Below are 21,953 nucleotides of genomic sequence, written 5' to 3' on the forward strand. Positions count from 1 at the left end.
GCTTCCATCAACAGCTGGAGCAGTGCATTTGTCCCTTTCCAGCATTTTTCCTTGGTCTCAGGCAGCCAGCAGCAGGTCATCCCCCTATTGTAGGAGCTGACATCCATACTTTTCCGGATGGAATGAGTCCAGATCAGAAGCCAAGGCTTCCCCAAAGATGGCTGGGAAGTTTTTTAACCCTTGTGGGGGAGTCCAGATGAGCTGTTGTTTGGTGCTCCCCACTGGATCTTCCCATTCAAAGGCAAAGATGGGCTGTGACGCTGGGGCGAGGCGTATGCAGAAGAAGGCATCCTTGAGATCTAGGCAAGTGTAAACTTTAGTCCTCCGTGGGAGGAGGCTAAGTAAGGTATAGGGGTTTGGAACAGTGGGGTGTAAAGTCACAGTGGCCTGGTTGACTAGCCTGAGATCTTGTACAGGCCTATAGTCCTGTCCTCCTTCCCTTTTGACTGGCAGGATTGGCGTATTCCAAGCCGACTGGCACTCTACTAGAATGCCTGCTTGTTTCAATCTATTGATGTGGGGCAATATGCCGGTTCAGGCCTCCATCCATAGCGGGTACCGGCGCCCTCTAACCGGGATGGTGCCTGGTTTGAGTTCCATTATCACTGGGGCGTGATGTTTAGCCAGCCTGGGGGGAGCGGGGGTTGTCTTCCACCCAGACCTCAGGGAATAATTGAGTTAGCTCCCTCATGCTCTTCTGGCCCACCCGGTTCTGCCTTCAGAGGCTCATGCAACCTCCACTCATCTTGGGGTGGTATTGAGAGAGAGGGCAAATAAGTCATAGAGTCCGTCCAGAAGGTGGGCCTCCTCTCAGGGGAGAAAGTCACCTGTGCTCCTAGTTTGGAGAGCAAGTCTCCTCCCAACAGGGGTACTGGGCACTCAGGAATGTCACTTGGTGCCCCCCCCACCCCATCTGACATTTTCTGGGCTGGCAAAACGATTTAATCATCTCTTCTCCTGATACCCCAGTTACAGCGGTAGTCTTGTGGACAGAGGAGCCACAGGTTTTGTTACTACCGACAGTTCTGCTCCTGTATCCACCATGAAGTCAATGTTTTGGTCCCCCACTTTTAAGGTCACCGTGGGCTCTCAGGGACCTGATATCTCTGAGCCCCAGCAGCCCTAGTTAATTTCCAAGTCAGCAAGCCCCACAACTGCGGGAGCTTCCTCTTCCTTCCTTGCCTTAGGGCATTCATTCTTCCAGTGGCCAAAAGCTCGGCACCGGGCACACTGGTTTGGCTGTAACGAGCCCAGGGCCTCCCTTGGAACCGGCTGAAGGACTGTCCTGTCCCTGGGGCAGATGAGGTTTTCCGGAGGGCCCGAGTTAGACTTTCCCAGAGCAGCAGCTAGCACTGTTAAGTCTCTTGTCTGTTCTCTTTTATTCCCTCTGGCTCTCTGGCAGAGCGCGGTCTCTGCTTAATTCCAACATCTCCCTCCCCCTCTTGTCAGTACTCACGGGAGAGGCGGGTATAGCTTGGGCGGTTCGGTTGGAGCGGGATCCTGGAAGTGTTGGCCAGAGGCTTCTGTCACCAGGATCAGAGCCTGCCCAAACTGCGGCTCTACGAACTCCGGGAAAGCTGGCGGAGGAGTAGCGGCTGTTGCAGAAACTTCACCTGGCCCTGGATCGGGCATTAAGGCGGGCCTCCGGTCCTGGTGAAGCACTGGGAGGCAGGCGTGTCATTATCCAGCATGGGGGAGGGGTCAGGTCATCCCCGTCCAAATCCTGTAGAATTTCCTTTTTTATCATCAGTCAATTTTTGTGCCCTTGATATTTTTCCCTTTCCCTTCTGGATACAGAACCTTGTCCAAGTAGGAGGGTCTCAAGCTAACCCTAGCCATGAGTCAATAGATGGATATTGATCCAGGTGTCCTGGCTCTCCTGTGACTACTGTATAGATAGCTTCCACTATTTTTAAGTTCACGGTGTTCTCTGGTGGCCATCCTGCTCCCGTAGGGGGCCATTCGACCTCACAGAGTATGTGGAGTCAGTTAGGCTTCATCTTCACACCATAGTCTCCTCCTAATCCCTTCTTTAAATTTTTAATCATGCACTCCGATACAATTGCCTTAGATTCACTTTCCCCCATCTTGCTTACCTTCTCAGACCTTCTTCTACTTTTTCTTTTCGTTCTGTCTACGAAGTTCTCAGTACCCTATGTACTTCTGATATTTCCACTCAGTGACACTTAAATTGCCATTTTGCCTCCTTCCTAATTGGGGTGAGAAGAGCCTTACCTGCCATATCCCAGAGGGAGAAGGGGGATCAGCGTGTCTTCACCTGCTGGTCAGCACAGCTGAACCATAACATCACATGGTCCGAGACTGTTTCTCCCTTAAAGTCCATTCTGCCTTGGTGGGCTTGATCAGGTGCGGATGAAAACACAGATGGGTTAAATATCTCATGTCCCAGGCCATCTCCGGAAAAGCCAATTCATACTCACTTCTGTTTCCCCCTCTTTCTAGCCTAACAATTAGGGAGGGGTCAAGAATTTCACAGCAGATGGGACACCTCCTGGGGGAGGGCCGAATACGAGCATACAAGGACCAGTTTCCTATCCTAAAAATCCCCTGGCAATCGCTTGGTAATAATTTTCCCCAAGACGGCGTGGACACACCTCCTAAATGTCCTTCACAAATTTCCTTCCTAAACCCTAGCACGCTCGTCGACCTGTGTACCAAACAATCGCCACCTGCCTATTCCAGGCTCCTGTGGGTCCCCACTCCTTCTAGTCCCTCCCAGGGGGGTGATCAGGCCCCCTCTTCCACCCTGCCGGGTGGGCTCCTCCTCACCTGAGCGCTCAGTTCCCCTGCTGCCGTCCACTACCTGCTGACGTGAAAGGTCCGGGTGTTGAGAAGCAGAATCCTTCCAGAGGGGCGAGGCGCCTTCCCCCCTCTAGGAGATTCAAGCCACAAAGCCTCGGGGTGGCCTCAAATGAGACCTGTCTCCTCAAAGTGAGGAGTTTCCCGGCCAATGCACCAAATGTTATAGCCACGCTTTCTGGGAAACAGACTCACTCAGAAGGACAATGCAGATAGTGGAGTGCAGTTTATTACGCCGGCGGGCCCAAGGCAGAGTCTCCTCTTAGCCAAGGACTGATTTTTTTTTTTTTTAATTTGTCAGTGGTTGACATGATATCTACTCTGCAGGATTAGTGCAAGAATGAATAATATTGGTAAGGCAAATACCTCAATCTTTGATAAAAATGGTATCTTATCTAGATTCCTAAATACGTTTTAAATTTTAAGCATTCTTTGCTGCCCTTATTTGAAGTAATGTAGATGAAAGAGAACAGGTTTTGGATGCAAAAAAAAAAAAAAAAGAGTACTTTCAATCCTGGCTTTTGCATTCACCTGTGACGTGCCTCAGTCAAGTATTAGGTTGGCCAAAGAGTTTGTTCATGTTTTTTTCATAATATCTTAACTTATTTGAGCTCACTGACTTGTCTGTAGAAAGTACAAGCCTGTACTTCATATTATTTAACTTAATATTCTGAATGAAATGACATGCAAAACAATGCCTGCCAGAGATTCTTTCCTTTCCTCTTTGAACACTTATAGCACTTTGTACATATATCTCTTATGACACTTGAAAAGCTCTAGTTTAACTGTGGACTTACACTAAGAAGATTTTACCTTTCTTTAGGATAAGAACTGAGTTGTTTTTGTGTTTTTATCTTAATGCTCTGCTTTGAATATATATATGCTACAGGTAATTTTGTATATAAATATAAGAACTAAGCATTCACTCAGTCATGTCTGACTCTTTGCGACCCCGTGGACTGTAGCCCCTCAGGCTTCTCTGTCTATGGAATTCTCCAGGCAAGAGGACTGGAGTGGGTTACCATAAGAAGTAAGTAACATATAACAATTATGACTAAATTTTGCTAAACTTACTGTATTAAATTAGAAGGCAGTGTTCAAAATCCTGAGACCTAAGAAGTATGAGCAAATATGTTTCAATGGAAGGAGAGCAAGGAGTGAAATTAATGATGGTTTTCCCACAAGGAAATTCTAAGGAGTGTTTAAAGTCACAGCACAATTGAAGAGGAACAAAAAACGTGCAAGAGAAAGGGTGGTGAAGAATAAGATACATGGTACTAAAGGCTCCCAGGACCCTTGTTTTTCTTTAACAACTGAAGCCCCATCTACTCCTCTGCGCTGTACTGTGCTTAGTCGCTCAGTTGTGTCCAACGCTTTGTGACCCCATGGACTGTAGCCCCACCAAGTTTCTCTGTCCATGGGGATTCCCCAGGCAGGAATACTGGAGTGGGTTGCCACGACCTCCTCCAGGGAATATTCCTGACCCCAGGAATCAAATCAAGGTCTCCTACATTGCAGACAGATTCTTTATCAGCTGAGGTACCAGGGAAGACCCTTCTACTCCTCTAAGCTTCACCAAAATGGCTTTGCTCTTTTTATGAGGGCGGCTTAATCCCATGGTGCCAGGCTAGGACGTGGGTTGAGATTGCCAGAGGCGGACTGAGATTGACAGGTGAGAGATTCATTAAGAAAATGATTCATGAGAAATTGGAAGAGAGTAGGGAAAGCAGGGCTGGGGAGGGTTATGACATGGAAAATCTAAGCAAGGTACCCTCTCAGGTAAATTTCTGAGAAATTAAAAAAATGGCTTCATTCTGATCTTGCAAGGGTTTTCGGAAATGTTGTTATGCCTTGGTGTTGTTGTTTTGACTTGAGGTGAGGGGGATATAAATTCCCAGGTGCTTCCTGATCCCTGTACAAGGCAGGCAAAGAAAGCTCTGGTAACCTGAGGGCAGTCTTCCGAAAAAAAATTGCACAGGCTGAGTTTTGGAAACAAAAACACAAAATGTGACTACTTCCTGCCCCCACCCTCACCCCCCTAATACACATCCAAGCTCTCTGGGCAGAGCATCAGCATTTTCCAAAACACCAGCTAAGGTGAGTGAGAACTGTGATGTCATTACCATTTATTACAGTCTCCTGTGGGAATACAGAACTCATAGGTGCGTATCTTTTGCTCCTCTCTCATGATCACTGTGGAGAAGGCAATGGCACCCCACTCCAGTGCTCTTGCCTGGAAAATCCCATGGATGGAGGAGCCTGGTGGGCTGCAGTCCATGGGGTCGCGAAGAGTCAGACATGACTGAGCAACTTCACTTTCACGCGTTGGAGAAGGAAATGGCAACCCACTCCAGTGTTCTTGCCTGGAGAATCCCAGGGATGGGGTCGCACAGAGTCGGACACGACTGAAGTGACTTAGCAGCGGTAGCAGTAGCATGATCACTGTGATAGCTTGAATGCACAGCATCCATGATCAAAAACACCAAAGAGAAGGCTGAGCACTCCTCGGAGGAATGCTTTTCAAATTTAAGAAAAGGATGTATTTAGGCTGAGAGAATTCAGATGATTGCTATTCGAAATCTGGCATTTTAAGAATCAGTCCTGGAACACTAGGCCATTTAATGTAGGCTTTGAATGTAGGCTTCAGAACCTTAAGATTTTTTTCAACTTGTGACCCCCTTCAAGGTGTAAATCATCCGTGGGGCTTGGTCTGAAGTATCAATGCAAACTCCACAGTTGTTAAATTTACTTCAAGGGTACCTGCCCATTTTATTCAACCAATTTTTATAGGCTTACTCCATTATTTACAGGAAAGGATGTACTGTGAGCAGGCGTGGGAGCAAACTGTGTCAGTGGCCTCATAGCTGAAGGAGCCCTTCTGAGTTAATACCGGCAGGAATGCTGCAGAGACACCAAAGAAGTTCGTACCTGTTTTGTAGCCTTTTCCCTCTGTGCTTTAATTTTGAAGCAGAGCATTAGCATTGACATTTTTCAGTTGGTAGGCATTTTTCTGTATATTCTTTGGGGATTTCAAAGTAGGCTAAGAAGGCTTTCTGAAGGATGGGGAAATGAAACTTTTATATTTTTTTATTTCCATTGTAGCTATTCTTGAGAAAATTAGCTCTATGTCAAGATAACAGGACAAACAATGCATGATTATGTTCCTGAGTCTCAAAGCACCCTTCTGACAAATTGTGTTCTGTATCATTCATCCACATGCCCCCCAAAGGATTCATTTTTTTTAAATGGCACTACCCAAGATTAGCTAGAATAAATTAATAATATTAGCCTTCATGAAAATATATAATATTAAAGACCAGTTGAACATATTTCTTCTTCTAGGGAAGCAGTAAAAATGGCATAGCTTATAACTCTCTAAAGGTGGAATTGTCATGATGACAAGTTGATAAGCTCCTTAAACAATCAGTAGAGTTAGACTTCCCTGGTGGTATACAGTGGATAAGAATACACCTGCCAACGCAGGGGACATGGGTTCAATCCCTGGTCTGAAAAGATTCCACATACTGCAGGGCAACTAAGCCCATGCTTCAGAACTACTGAGCCTGAGCTCTATAGCCCATGAGTCATAACTGCTGAAGCCCATGCACACAGAGTCTGTGCTCGGCAACAAGAGAAGTCACTGTGAGGAGAAGCCCACACACAATAACCAAGAGTAGCTTTTGCTGTATGTAACTAGAGAAAGCCCGTGTGCAGCAACAAAGACCCAGCACAACCAAAATTTAAAAAATAAATAAATCATATTAAAAAAAATCAGTGGAATATATTGTGAAAACCCAACATGTACAAGGTTCTTGGTATTGTTAAGACTCAGCCTTAGCACCTAACACCTAAAAAATGAAAGATTTAGTCATGCAAGAACCAAAATAAAAACTATACCCTTTAGCTGTGGACTCAAATTCCACATAAGAAGCTTATAAATTCATTCCCATGTGAGACAATCATTCCCAAAAGAGCTAAGAGCAAATGATTTCTTTCTTTATGCTCATGACTTAGGGACATGGTTTCAACATTTAATTACTTCTGTCTTTTTCCTTAGCAAATTGCTTGCAAAATCACACTTGTTAGAAGGAAAATAATTTCCCTAACTGCAAAGAGCTCATGGCAAAAATGTCAGGTTGATATAAAGATTGAAGAACTCACCCACCTCCCTCTTCAGGAGAGGAGTATTTAGGTGTGAAGACATTTCTAATTCTCATGTTATTGAGGGTACCTATACATTTGTAATTGTCATATCTTCTTGATATATTGATTCTTTCATCTTTATGGCATGTCTCTCTCTCTAGAAATAGTTCTTACAAGAAATACAAGTCATTTTCTGTGATATTTATATAGCCATTTCAGTTAGATTATGGAGGCAATTTGTAGGGTACACATTTTTTTCTATCATTTCAGTCTATTTGTGTCTTTGAATATAAAATGTATCTTTATAGATAGCATGTAGGAAAGTCAGGCTTTTTTATATCCAGTCTAAGAATCTCTGCCTTTTGATTGAAGTGATTAGCCCATTCACATTTAATGTAGTTATTGATACGGCTGGGTTTACATCTGTCATTTTGGTGTTTATTTTCCATAATTTTTTCTTTTTTTGTTGTTCTCTGTTTTTCCATACTGCCTCATTTGCTGTTAAACAAATACTTCTAAATGCACCAGGTTAATTCCTCTGTTGATTTTTAAAACTATACTTTAAAATTATTATCTACTTAATGGCTGTTCTCCAGATCACACATTTGATTTTTATATTTTTTTGTTGTTGTTCCTGTATCAGTTCCTCCTGATTCTATTCTTTTACATTAAACACATATTTTAAGTATCATTTTAACTTCTCTATTGATTTAAAGAATTTATGAATTATTTGGTAAGAGAGAAATAAGAACTGGTTAAAAAAAGAATTGAATGGAAACTGTAGAGTTTAAAAGTGCAAAAGCCAAAAAGAGTGAGAGAAACAAAGAACCTATTAGAAGTGTTGATTACCAAATATAAAACAGCTGACAAAAAGCAAACAGTGAATATGAAGTGTGATCAATATCAGACATTACCTAATCTGAACAAAAATGAACAGAACCACATCAAACATACTAAAGTACATGTAATGTGAATCATGTAAAGAAGGAAAAAGGAAAAATGTTTGAAGAAATAATAGCTGACAATTTTAAAATTTGATGAAAAAATTAATATACAGATACAAGAATCTTAACAATCTGTAAGCAGTGTATATTCAAAGAAAATCACACTTAGGCTCATAACTGGGGAGGTTGCTTTAGAGTGAGTTTTGTATTCCTTTTGTTAAATTTACTCATAAGTAAGTTATTTTAGGGGGGATATTCTAAATGGAATTATTTTCTTAGTTTTAAACTGTTCCTTGCTAGTGTACAGGAACAAAATTTTCTACATTTATTTACTATTCACAAATTTACTGAACAAACTTATTCGTTCTAATGGTTTTTAGTGAATTCCTTAGGACTTTTTAATATGCAGGATCATGTAATCTACACATATAATTCTAGTTATTCTGTTCAAATATGGAGACTTTTATTTGTTTTTCTTGCTTAATGGCCCCATCATTTTACATTTTTGATTTCTATATCATATTTTTCTTGTGTCTTCTTTATTGCTTTCTTTAAAGTTTAGTGACTGTTTTCTAGTATAACTTCTCAATTTCTTTAATGACTTTTATTGTATTTGTTGTTATCTTCTTAATGGTTGTTCTAGGACTTACCACATATAACTTAACATCAGAATCTACTACAGATTTATACTAAGTTGATACTCCAGTTAATAGTGTTATATGTATTACATGTATCTATTTTATAAACCCAATAATACATTGTTATAATTATTACTTAATATAATTTTATGTCTTTTAAGGAAGATGAGCGAAGAAACCCTAAGTACATATATATAGAGCTTGTTGTATTAAACTTGCTAATTATAATTTCTATCTTTCCTCATTTGTTCTTCTCGATTCAGTTTAATCTCTGAGGGCTTTTTCTCACTCCATTACAACTTTGCTCCCTTTCTCATCTTTTGTTCTTTTATTTTGTATATTGGCTAAATTCTAACATAAAAATGCATTACTGTACCAATGAATAGGTGAAGTTATTTCATGTAGAAAAAGTACAAGATATGAAGTTATTTCACTTATCTATGGAAAATATCTTAAAATAATTATGAAATAATTGTATGCATATATTCATACACATATAATTACAAAGTAGCAATGGTGGCTGTATTTAAAACCAACATCCAAAATGATTTAGTTTCTATTCATGGGGGATAAGAGGACTATAGGAGAGACTTAAGGCATGAATAGCTGATAGTCCCACTTTTTGCTACATTCAATTGAGCACATGGAAGACATTATAGGTAATTTTGTTCATTTCACTTTAAAGTAGTAAGATTAATTAGTGATTAATTAAAAAAGGATAGCAACAATCATGCAATCTAAGAAAGCATTCCAGGAACTAATATGAAACTAATACAGAAAAGATAATGAGTACAATAATTTGAAAAAGTGGCACTATGAAAGAAGATTTGATCTCCTTTTGTGGCCCTAAGGAAACAGAAGAAAAACAAATGGAGGAAGTTATAGGACTCAAGTTTCAGTTTGAGAAGAGGGAGAGTATTTTTAACATGTGAAGATAGTTATATATCAAAATATTATAGTAATCTGGGTCTATGCCCCAACCATTAACGCTGAAGAAGCTGAAGCTGAATGGTTCTACAAAGATGTAGAAGACCTTCTAGGACTAACACCAAAAAAAGACATGTTTTTCATCAGAGAGGATGGGAATGCAAAAGTAGGAAGTCAAGAGATACCTGGAGTAATAGGCAAGTTTGGCCTTGGAGTACAAAATGAAACAGGATAAAGGCTAACAGAATTTTGCGAAGAGAATGCACTGGTCATAGCAAACACCCTCTTCCAAAAACACAAGAGACAACTCTACACATGGACATAACTAGATGGTCAATACCAAAATCATATTGATTATATTCTTTACAGTCAAAGATGGAGAAGCTATATACAGTCAGCAAAAACAAGACTGCGAGCTGACTTGTGGCTTAGATCATGAACTCCTTTTTGCAAAATTCAGACTTAAATTGAAGAAAGTAGGGAAAACCACTAGGCCATTCAGATATGATCTATATCAAATCCCATACAATTATACAGTGGAAGTGACAAATAGATTCAAGGGATTAGATCCGATAGACAGAGTGCCTGAAGAACTATGGATGGAGGTTCATGATACTGTACAGGAAGCTGTGATCAAAACTATTCCCAAGAAGAAGAAATGCAAAAAGGCATAATGGTTGTCTGAGGAGGCCTTACAAACAGTTGAGAAAAGAAGAGAAGTCAAAAGCAAAGGAGAAAAGGAAAGATATACCCATTTGAATGCAGACTTCCAAAAAAAAAGCAAGGAGATATAAAAAAGCCTTCCTAAGTGAACAATGCAAAGAAATAGAGGAAAACAACAGAATGGGAAAGACCAGCAATCTCCTTCAGAAAATTAGAGATATCAAGGAAATATTTCATGCAAAGATAGGCACAATAAAGGACAGAAATGGTATGGACCTAACAGAAGCAGAAGATATTAAGAAGAGGTGGCAAGAATACACAGAAGAACTATACAAAAAAGATCTTCATGACCCAGATAACCAGGATGGTGTGATCACTCACCTAGAGCCAGTCATCCTGGAGTGCAAAGTCAAGTGGGCCTTAGGAAGCATCACTGCAAACAAAGCTAGTGGAGATGATGGAATTCCTGTTGAGCTATTTCAAATCCTAAAAGATGCTGCTGCTGAAGTGCTGCACTCAATATGTCAGCAAATTTGGAAAACTCAGCAGTGGCAACAAGATGGGAAAATGTCAATTTTCATTCCAATCCCAAACAAAGGCAATGCCAAAGAATGTTCAAACTACCGCACAATTGTACTCATCTCACATGCTAGTAAGGTAATGCTCAAAATCCTTCAAACTAGGCTTCAACAGTATGTGAACTGAGAACTTCCAGATGTTCAAGCTGGTTTTAGAAAAGGCAGAGGAACCAGAGATCAAATTGCCAACATCTGATGGATCATCGACAAAGCAAGAGAGTTCCAGAAAAACATCTACTTCTGCTTCATTGACTACACTAAAGACTTTGTGTGGATCACAACAAACTGGAAAATTCTTGAAGAGAAGGGACTACCAGCTGAGAGCAGGACAAGAAGCCAGAGTTAGAACCAGACGTAGAACAACAGACTGGTTCAAAATTGGGAAAGGAATACATTAAGACTGTACATTGGCACCCTGTTTATTTAACTTATATGCAGAGTACATCATGTGAAATGCCAGGCTGGATGAATCACAAACTGGAATCAAAATTGTTGAAAGTGAAAGTGAAGTCGTTCAGTCTTGTCCGACTCTTTGCGACCCCATGGACTGTTGCCTACCAGGCTCCTCTGTCCATGGGATTTTCCAGGCAAAGGTATTAGAGTGGGTTGCCTTTTCCTTCTCCAGGGGATCTTCCCAACCCAGGGATCGAAACTGGGTCTCCCACATTGCAGGCAGAAACTTTACCGTCTGAGCCACAGGGAAGTCCTAAGATTGTTGAGAGAAATATCAATAACTTCAGATATGCGGATGACACCACCCTTATGGCAGAAAGCGAAGAAAAACTAAAGAGCCTCTTGATGAAGGTGAAAGAGGAGAGTGAAAAAGCTGGCTTAAAATGCAACATTCAGAAAACAAAGATCATGGCATCTGGTCCTATCACTTCATGGCAAATAGATGGGAAAACAATGGAAACAGTGACAGACTATTTTCTTCTGCTCCAAAATCACTGTAAATGGTAACTGCAGCCATGAAATTAAAAGACAGTTGCTCCTTGTAAGAAAATCTATGACAAACCTAGACAGTGTATTAAAAAACTGAGAGATTACTTGCCAACAAAGGTATGTCTAGTCAAGGCTACGGTTTTTCCAGGAATCATGTACGGATGTGAGAGTTGGACTCTAAAGAAAGCTGAGCACTAAAGAATTGATGCTTTTGAACTGTGGTGTTGTAGAAGACTCTTGAGAGTCTCTTGGACTGCAAGGAGATTCAACCAGTCCATCCTAAAGGAAATCAGTCCTGAATATTCATTGGAAGAACTGATGCTGAAGCTGAAACTCCAATACTTTGGCCACTTGATGTGAAGAACTGACTCATTGGAAAAGACCCTGATGCTGGGAAAGATTGACAGCAGGAGGAGAAGGGTACAACAGAGGATGAGATGTTTCAATGGCATCACCAACTTGATGGACATGAGTTAGAGCAAGCTCCGGGAGTTGGTGATGGACAGGGAAGCCTGGCGTGCTGCAGTACATGGGGTCACAAAGTGCTGGACATGACCAAGCAACCAAACTGAACTGTACTAAAGGTTGTTGTAATTGTTATTTAGTTGCTAAGTCGTATCCAACTCTTTTGCAAACCCATGGACTGTAGCCCACCATGTTCCTCTGTCCATGGAATTCTCCAGGCAAGAAAACTGGAGTGCATTGCCATTTCCTTCTCCAGGGGCTCTTCCCGAATCAAGGATCAAACCTTTGTCTCCTGTTCTCCAGCATTGGCAGGCAGATTCTTTACCACTGGGCCACCCACAAAGCCCAGGTGGTAGGGTTATGGAGCAAATTTTGTGCCCCTCAATTCCGAAATTCATATGTGGAAATGTAACACCTGGTGTGGCTATGTTTGAGATGGTGCCTCTGACAAGGTATTTAAGAGTAAATGGCATCATAAAGGTGAGGCCATGATTTAATATGATTGGTGTCCTTGTAAAAAGAGTCTCTTTCTTCATCTCTCCTCCTCTCTCTTCTCTTCACCCATTTACCATGCACATACACCAGGGAATGGCCAAATGATGATGTAGACAGAAGAAGCTATCTGAAGCTAGGAAGAGAGTCCTCACCAGAAACCAACCATGCCAAACCTTGATTTGGGACTTTTAACCTACAGAAATGTAAGGAAAATTAATTTCTTTTGTTTAAGCCACCCATTCTTTGGTATTTTGTTTTGGTCGCCCAAGTAGCTAACACAGTAGACCTCAGGTCGCAAGGGGGCAGGCTGCAAATCTCTCACCCATAGGATGCTATGGGGGTTATCAGAGGCTTCAGGGAAAGAGGGAGGGAATAACTTACTTGATTAGTTGAATCTTTAAGAATCTTTCCAAATGTGATGCCCCTTTAAAATTCTGTTATGTTTCCTGCATTCTCCCCCCCCAAAAAATTCAAAAAACAGAAACTTCTAACCACTAGCTTTCACTGCATTGGAAGTGTTTGAAATATTTTCTTCCTCATTTTAGTGCTTAGATACTTAGATTATGAAAAGGACAAGGGTACAGATAAAAGTTCTATAGCCACATAACGAATTCTAGGAAGAGAGGACCAAAATTAATTACGAAGAACTTCAGAGAAACCGAAGTTTCCTTTTGAGGAATAATATTCTTCTAGTGAAGAGCCATGACAAGGCTTTTTGCTTGTTGAACTTAACACCTGTTTAAGCACCTATATTTCTTATATATGAAAAAAAAAAAAAAAACAATCTATGAACAGCCAGTACACTCCTGCAAGATTAAACCAAGTTTGATGATGTTCAATTTCTTCATTCAAAAAGATATCCTGGATTTCCCATTTGAATTGGTTTCATAAATATAACTGCCATTAAATAGGGTCATATATACAATTGCTTCAGGCAGTTAAACCTGCAATTTATTGTTGTGCAAAGTTCAATATCTAATCTATTTCTGTTGTAGAACTCATTTAGCCATATATTCATTTAGGAGCAGCCTTGAAATTTCATTTCAGTACACTTCAGAAGGGTGATGGCAAGCAAAGTTTTACATGTCATTGATGGGTAATCAAGAGATAGTCCAACAGTTTGTCACACTCTGGGCAGGATTTTGGATCATCTAGAGGGGTCTTCTCTCTTTACAAACAAAGGTTAAAGAACAGACTTATTTCACTTCAAAATTTGCCAAGAGGGCAAGTAGCATGGTAACTGTTCTTAACACAACACACAGCAAAACAAACAAACACAACAGTAAAAATGGGACCCAAGGAAAATCTGGGAGGTGTTAAAATCTATTCATGACCTTGACTGTGGTGCTTGTATATGTTCAAATTCATTACATTGTACACATCAAAATATTTGCAGTTTTTGTATATCAATTATACAATTAAGCTATTAAAACCAGATGTATTACCATCTTCTTTTTTTTTTTTTTTTTACCATACCTAGAACTCTAGCTGATAATTCACTGTTATTTTGTTTCAGTTACAAAGGAATATTTCTTCATCCCTCCACTTGAATTAATCTATGAAACTACAATTTTAGCTGAGATTTGAAACATCAGTGACTTAGTGTACTAAGAAACAGAAATCTATTTTTGGATGCCTTTTCTCTTGTAAAACGTAAAAAGGGAAGTTGGCAGTCCACTCAGGCCTTGATTAAATACAGCTCTGATTCAATAAGGAAAGAAAACCTTTACTTGATGAAATTCTTCTATAAAGGTATTTCCTTTCTTATATTACTAAGGAATTTTGATTTTATTTTTCAGCCATGTAATTAGGATGTAGTTTGATTCCTTTGAGAACTATTGAGATCGTTTTGGAAAATTCTATATTATGTTCAGAAATTTTACTTTCTTTTAGAAACCAAAGGTGATACAAAAGAATCAATAGATTATAACTCACTGTTAACTAGATTTTCAGGGGTAAATTTTACTTTTTCTATTTTTTCTTATATCCCAATGGGCCAAGTATTTGTATATAAGCACACAAATTCATATAGTTACACAATGCTTTGCATATAATTGTTCCTACATAGTTAATAACTGATTAAAAGAATTTATGGATTCACTTTTTGTATAGGAACGTAAGTAGATGTCATACATATCAGTTATGGCCTTGGCACATAACAAATTGTAATAAAACTATATTCTTATCTGAGAGTTAACTGAAAATAGGCCTGAAGACTGAGCCCCCGGGCCAGAAACCAAAAAAATCTATGCATCTAGAAGAATCGAACTTTAAATCAGAGACACACATAGAACATCAGCCTTATCAGAGTAATACCTTTTGTTGTTAGTTTGATTTTTTTCAGATCTCAGAGGAGGGCAGTTCTTTCATGACTGTTCCCTTTCTGCCACGTCTAAAGTATTTTAACCTACGTTATGTTCCCCTAACCTGCTGTATTCCACCTATAACAATACTTATCATGCCTAATTATGAATACTTGTCTATTTTTATGTATCATCTTTAGTCTGTAATCTCCATTAGGGCAGGAACTATGCCTATATTTGTTGTCATTTTATCTAAGCACCACAATATATGGAAACATGAAGAAACAGAACATGTATTTCTTGAATGCATGACTAAGTGAGTAAATACATTCTTTACTTAATGTTTCTTCCCTTAAAAGCAAAGAATCAATCATGTCTTTAACATCTTTGTACTGCTTGCTACAACAAGGTGTTTTTTAATGAAGTGAATGTTCTAAGAGGATCAAGATGACAAGCCTCTTGCCCTTTCAAAATCCTGTGAAATGACAGAGTAAACCCATATTACCATAAAACAAGAAAGAAAGCCATGTTGAGTTCCTGAAAGCTAGAAAGCAGGTATGCTTAGATATAATGAGAAACAGACCTGGAAGCAGTCACAAGCCATAGGGGAACATGCTTAAGTAGGAAAGTTGAGTGGAGAGGGATTCACTCGGAGCCACTTTGCCTGGGGAGTTTCACAGGCTGCCTCTCCTTGAACTGAGTGGACCAGGGCATTTGGCCAAAGACTAAGGCATTGAGTGGGATGCTTGGACTAAGTTGTAGGGGATGCTGCAAGGTTACTGCTAAGTACCTTGAGTTGGGGGCGGTAGGGTCCTGCCAATACCCAGAAGACCAGACTTATCTGCATCTCCCACATACCCTCACCTGTTGAAAAAGCATTTTCAAAACCAAAAATAAACAGTCAGTAAGTCTTTGAGTTATAGCAAAGTATTAACACAATGAAAGTGAGATATCGGACTAAAAAAAAAAAGGAAGACAACACTTGAGAAAATGGAATTTGTGCTATCCATAGGATAACAATACATAGCAAACTCAGATAAATGTGGAAACATTACATTTAGGAGATCTTGAAAATTTTTTAATTCTTTTACAAAAGTAAAACAAATGTTCCATGTGGTAGGCAGATTTCTAGAGTGACCCTCTCGCCCTGGTTTCTCTGTAATCTCAGGAACTGGTGATTATGCTGTTGATGGCAAAGAGGATTTTGCAGATTCAATTAAGGTTACTAAGCAGTTACTTTTGAATTAATCAAAAAGAAGATTATCTAAGTGGTTGCAGTTCAATCACATGAGCCCTTTAAAAGTAGAGCTTTTTCTCCAGCTGGAGGCAGAAGAATAAGCCAGGACTCAGTGAAGCATGAAGAGGACTCGGTCCACCAAGGGTGGCTTAAGCATGTGGGTAGGAAGCTTTGTGGAAAGGACTAGAGAGGTGATCCTGGGGCGTCAGACAGGCTGCTAGCTGACATTCATAAAGGAAATAGGGACTTCAAACTTATAGCCATGAGGAACTGGATTCTGCCAAGTTGGATGAGCTTTAAAGCAGATTATTTCTCAGTGCCTCCATAGGCAGAAAATTCCATTTTCTCAAGTGTTGTCTAACAAGAGCTTTTACCCTGGCTGATACTTTTATTTTAGCCTTATGAGACCCTAAGAAGAAAAGCTGAAGTGTATGTCAGCTGATTTTTTTTTTTTTATAGATTTTCATGACTTAAAGCAAAGCCATTTAGAATGTACTATTACTGCCACCAGTGTTTCCTACAGTTTAACATACTGTTAGTGGATTTACTCTGAACACTGAAGACTTGAGTTTTGCCTGTAGACTTGACCAAAATCAGCTGACATACACTTGAGATCACAAAGTGCCTACCAACTAACCTACAAGTCATTTTGCCAAAGCTGAAAGACATTCTATTTCCTTAATAATTGAAAAGAAAATATATGTTCCATAAAATGCTGCAACTTATACCTCTCTCTCTATATATATATATATAGTTTGTTTTATCCAAATTAACACCCAAGTTTATGTATAAGATATTCTACACATTATCCTTTGTTCCTGAAATGACTGGAAACCCATCTTAAATTTAACCTGAGACTTGGCAGCCTTATGTTTTTTCAAGAAAATCTATATTCTTATTGTCTACTATTTTGGTTTGGACACTTTTCATCTTTTAAACTTCAATACTGTCATATAACGAGTTTTCTTGCTCCAAGTTTTGCTCCTCTAATCTTTATCTTACATGGATATAGAAGACTTTTTCTAAAAGGCCAATCTTGTTATTTTACTCCCCCATTGAGTGACTACCATTTGACTGGAGGAGAAAGTTAAACTTTCTACCTTGGCTAGAACTGGCTTTGCATTCCTTTCACGTCTCACTCCTCATCCTGCTCAGAATTGCATCCCAGGCTACACTATCAAGCTCTCCAAAGTCACCAGGCTTCTCCTTATTATTGCCTCCCTCTGTGAAATATTCAAGCTCCACTCTGGTCCCACGACTTTCTTGCCCTTCCTGACCTGCATGTCTGGCAAGATCCTATTAGTCATTCAAGTTTCAGTTCATGCACCACACTCTAGAAAAATATATGATGAAATAGCTTATTTCTGAAAGAATCTTAGCCATAGCTGTATTTATGACATTGTATAGTTTATAATTTCATTTATAATTTTATAATACATTCCCCATTCCACGTGACTGCTGTAACTACATGATTTAGCAATCATGATATCATACAGTTACCATCACAAAAAGTTAGTCAAACATGACCATCTAATGAATATACTTATTCATGTGAGAGCTTTTACATATGGGAATAATTGTTACTCCAATGGGACCCTATCCCAGATGATTAGGATGTATCTATCAAATATCAGCAAAATGATAGAATGAATATTCATTATGATAAAAAAGCAACACTAATATCAAACAATGACATAGCAGTTTCAATATGCTTAGGCACAATCTAAACACTTTATGTGTATTGACTTTCTGAAGTCTCTAAATTCCATTCTCTTACTTGAAGATATAATTCTGTGTCATTCGTCAGTTTAAATGTGGTACTTTGAATAGTACTAAGGCTTTCCTGATAGCTCAGTTGGTAAAGGATCCACCTGCAATGCAGGAGACTCTGGCTTGAGGTTTGATTCCCGGGTCGGGAAGATCCCCTGTAGAAGGGAAAGGCTACCCACTTCAGTATTCTGGCCTGGAGAATTCTATAGACTGTACAGTCCCAAGGGATCGCAAAGAGTTAGACATGACTGAGAGACTCTCACTTTCACTTTGAATAGCACTTGACTATAGTAGATGTTGGTCATATCAACAAACTCTATGAGCATTTCTGGAGACTAAAGGCATGCTGCTAATTAAGTCTTTGACACATTACTATGAATTAAACTTTGTCTTAGTTTAGTGCCTACATTTCCAGTCCAGTGTAGCCCAATTTAAAGTAATTTGTGCTCAATGTAATGTGGCAACCTTGAAAGGAGGAGAGTTTGGGGGAAGAATGGATACATGTATATGTGTGACTTGAGTCTCTTTGCTGTCCACCTAAACTATCACGTTATTAATTGGCTATACTCCAATACAAAATAAAAATTAAGACAAAATTAAAAAATACTTATTCAAACTGGAAAAATAATTCGCAATATTCTAGAGAACAGGTTTTTTTTGTTGTTTATTTTTAAAATTGTGATCTATAATCTTACTACAAAGACATACTTAACTCAATAGACATGTCAGGTATAAAACATTCTATTTTTTACACATGGGAATGCATTGCTTTTTCTTTGTTTCAACATTATGTAAAATCATTTATTTTATTATGCTTTGGTTTATCCTTAATTATTTGTATGCATGTTTTCTTATTATATTGTTGGTTCCAGTGCGTAACAATCTAGGTGTAAGTCTATGCCTTACCCACCTTTGCATCCCCACACAGAACCTAGATATAACATGATAAGGAAAGAGACTATAAAGTAGGATTGTGCTGTGCGGTGCTTAGTCGCTCAGGTGTGTCTAACTCTTTGTGACCCCATGGACTGTAGCCCCTCAGGCTTCTCTGTCCATGGGGATTTCCCAGGAGAAAATACTGGAGTGAGTTGCCATGCCCTCTTCCAAGGGATCTTCTCAACCCAGGAATCGAATCCAGGTGTCCCTCATTGCAGGCAGATTCTTTACTCACTTACCCACCAGAGAAGATCTGAGATGTAATCCCAGGTCTGCCAGAAGTAACTCTGTTACTTTAATTAATTTTTGGGGGGGGGATTCAGTTTATTCTAAAGTGAATAAATGCTTAGGGTTAAATCATTTCAAAGTTTCTCTCTAGTTCTAATATTCTACTATTCAATAAGACAATTGTTTCTGTTAAAGTTAGTCATATTTATGACTGAGTCATAGTTATTTGACTAGAACTTAGAATTCTTTTTACAAACCTTGTTTCTATATAATAATACTAATAATAATTCATTAAGATTAGAATCTTCAAGTCTGGGCACATATGGAGCCAACTAAAGATATGTTATGCAGCATTCTTTGCTGTTGCTATTTCTGGCCTGGTGACTACATTGTAGCCAATGGGATATTAATAGAAGCAATGTGTTCATTTCCTAGGCTGTCCCATGCCAAGGAATGAACATGCTCATCATTTTCTCCTCACTCCTTCCTGCTGAATGGTATACCAACTAAGTGATGAATTATGCAGATAAGAGCAACATTCAAGAAGAGGTTATTAACAAAATGGGGAAATGTAAGTTCCCAACCTAGCATCCAGTCTATTGTGTCTTCACTCTTATATATAGTTGACCCTTGACAATGTGAGCATTAGTGGGACCCTCTGTGTAGTCCAAATTCTATAAATAACTTATAGCTGGCCCTCAGTTCTGAGTCTATGGATTCAGCCAACCTCAGATCACATAGTATTTACTATTGAAAAAAAAGTCCACATGTAAGTGGAACTGTGCAGTTCAAACCTATAAGAGTCAGCTGTAACCTATCACATACAAAACAGAGAAATAAGTGCTATCATAACAAGCTAGTATTATATCAGCTAAACCAATATCATAACTTATATTTGAGGCCTAATAAAACTTATAATTGGAAAAAGTATCTGTAAAGCATCTTGAACTATCGATGTACCAATAGACCATCATGTTACTCATGTATATTGAAGATGGTATGTTAGATAGATGAAGTGATGCAGTAAATATTCTAGATGCCTCAGCGGGATTTAAGCAGGCCAAAGCATGAGAGAGAAACTCTGTTAATGTTTAGGGGCCTGACACATGGTTGAAATTGCTGGAAGACTGAAATTCATCATATCAGACTATCCTTTCTAAAGTGAGAGGTTTTTTAACATTTACCACCAAGAAAAAGTCACCATGTTTCATGATGCTTTTGGATTTTGAGGTCAACTTGTACCACAATTTGGCATGCTACTTCAATGCTTTTACTGAGCAATTGATAAAACTGTTAGTTTGAGAAGACCTGAAGCTAATGCTAGAACCACATATTCAGCAGGTGAGCCTGCAGCTCAAGTTGCCCTGTTACTTGGGCCTCATGTCCCCATAGATGATGGTGCCACACTACAGTCTGTGGGCCCAATCTGGCCCGTCATCTGTCTACATGTGGACTGTGAGCTAACATTACTTTGCCAACATAGGTCCATCTAAACAAAGGTATTGTTTTTCCAGTAGTCATGTATGTGAGATTTGGACTATAAAGAAAGCTGAGCACCGAAGAAATGATGCTTTTGAACTGTGGTGTTGGAGAAGACTTGAGAGTCCCTTGGACTGTAAGGAGATCCAACCAGTCAATCCTAAAGGAAATCAGTCCTGAATATTCATTGGAAGAACTGATGCTGAAGCTGAAACTCCAATACTTTGGCCACCTGATGCGAAGAACTGACTCATTGGAAAAGACCGTGATGCTGGGAATGATTGAAGGCAGGAGGAGAAGGGGACAACAGAAGATAAGATGGTTGGATGGCATCACCGACTCAATGGACATGAGTTTGAATAAGCTCCAGGAGTTGGTGATGGACAGGGAAGCCTGGCGTGCTGCAGTCCATGGGGTCACAAAGAGCAGGACATGACTAAGGGACTGAACTGAACTGAACTGTGAGCTAAGAATAAATTCTACATTATTTTTAAATAGTTGAAACAAATATCAAGGTAATATTTCATGACTTGTGACAATTACATGAAATCTAAATTCCATACCCACAGAGCAAATTTTGTTGGACTAGAGCTACAGCTCTTCTTTCACTTATTGTCTACAGATGCTTTTGTGCTATGATAACGAAGATGGATAGCTGTGACAGAAATTGTATGGCCCATGAAGCCTTAAATATTTACAGTTTTTCCCTTTATAGAAAAGCTGACACTCCCTGCAGTACTAAAACAACAACAACAACAACAAAAACTTGTAGTGGAGCCTCTGGCAGACCTTAAGAGGAAACCATGGCTCAGATTCAGTTTGAGTCTTATACCATGGTCATGCTCTCCTTTCAGGGATTAAATTTGTGTGGGTTCAACATCATAGATATCCCTTCATGCAGATGGATCTAGATATTTCCAGCATTAAATGTCCCATCTTCCAACCTCAGAAGTCATTGGAAAAGTGACTCTTGGGTTGTTTTTAGAATCCAAACTTCTGATAATAAAGCACCAGAGAAAAGCATGAACTAAAATGCCTATAATGATTTGAGCATGATCTAATTCACTACGTCAAACAGTGGTGTATAGTTCAACATTCCAGCGAAAACTAAAGGTGAAGTGTCTAAGAACAAAACAAAGATGAGTTGGAGGAAACAAATACAATGGACAAATAGGTACCTTAGACACCCTGTGTAACTGTTCCTTTTGTTTTACTGTTCCTCCTTCATATCATGTCTCAGGCTTCACAAGGAATTCTCTATGAGAACCTGGTATTTCAAAGGAAAGCAGTCACTGGCCTGGTATATGACAGCACCCAGCAGTGGGTAGCCAATGTATTATGGCCCCACTCAGGGAAGACCTAAAAGTCTCAATAGAGGGAAATCC

This window comes from Cervus elaphus, chromosome 27 (genome assembly GCF_910594005.1).
Source record: "Cervus elaphus chromosome 27, mCerEla1.1, whole genome shotgun sequence".
Taxonomy (NCBI): Eukaryota; Metazoa; Chordata; class Mammalia; order Artiodactyla; family Cervidae; genus Cervus; species Cervus elaphus.